A 339-nucleotide genomic window follows, 5' to 3' on the forward strand; every position below is an offset into this window, starting at 1 on the left:
ACTCTCAGGACTATAAACTCTCCCAGAGCACTGGAGCATGGAGCTGCTGATGCAAACAGTAAATATGGAAATCTGAGCAGGACAACAGGAAGTTGGATCAATCTGATGAGGATTATAATCTAAGGAGAAATCTCTTTTCAGGAGTTTTAAACACAAACATTTGTACTAGATACTTTATATAAAACTGTTTCAAAATGTTTTGTTTATTACAGAAAAATGTTTTTAAATATTCTTTTATGTTCTTATGTTTAACCAGTCCCCTCATCCAAGGGATGTAATTAAAATGTATCAATTACGATGGAGAAATGATGCTAAATAAAATATTTTACTGCTTCATGT

The sequence above is a fragment of the Austrofundulus limnaeus genome, unplaced genomic scaffold, assembly GCF_001266775.1.
Source record: "Austrofundulus limnaeus strain Quisiro unplaced genomic scaffold, Austrofundulus_limnaeus-1.0 Scaffold4448, whole genome shotgun sequence".
NCBI classification, from domain to species: domain Eukaryota; kingdom Metazoa; phylum Chordata; class Actinopteri; order Cyprinodontiformes; family Rivulidae; genus Austrofundulus; species Austrofundulus limnaeus.